Here is a 456-nt window from a genome sequence, read left to right as displayed (position 1 = left end):
ATCCAAGCCCAAAGTTTTTTTTTTTTTTTTTTAACTGGCCAATTTTAATACAAAAGTTTCAATTCCTAAAAAAATCAAAAAATTAAAAGTATCAATTTTTTAAAACACCAAGAATGCAGATTGAGAAACCACCTATTCTCAAAGTTTAATATCAAGCCACATAAATTTTTTTTGGTGCATCTATTCTTTTTTTGAACCCAAGCTTAAAAGTAAGTTAAAAGAAATAAAAATATAAAAATATAAACTGGCACAATTCTAGTACAAAGTTTCAAATATCTAAAAAGAAAAAAATTAAATAGTATTAATCTTTTTATATGGAAAGACTCACGATTGTGAAGTTTTTTTTTTTTTTAATGGAAGTTATCAGTTTTTTTTAATCCTAAAATTTAGCCACTTAGTACACATCCATAACAAAAGTATGAAATATCTAAAATACAAAAAAATAAATAAATAAAT

This window comes from Quercus suber, unplaced genomic scaffold (genome assembly GCF_002906115.3).
Source record: "Quercus suber isolate HL8 unplaced genomic scaffold, Cork oak 2.0 scaffold_1046, whole genome shotgun sequence".
Classification (NCBI taxonomy): Eukaryota; Viridiplantae; Streptophyta; class Magnoliopsida; order Fagales; family Fagaceae; genus Quercus; species Quercus suber.
This window is presented reverse-complemented; position numbering follows the sequence as displayed.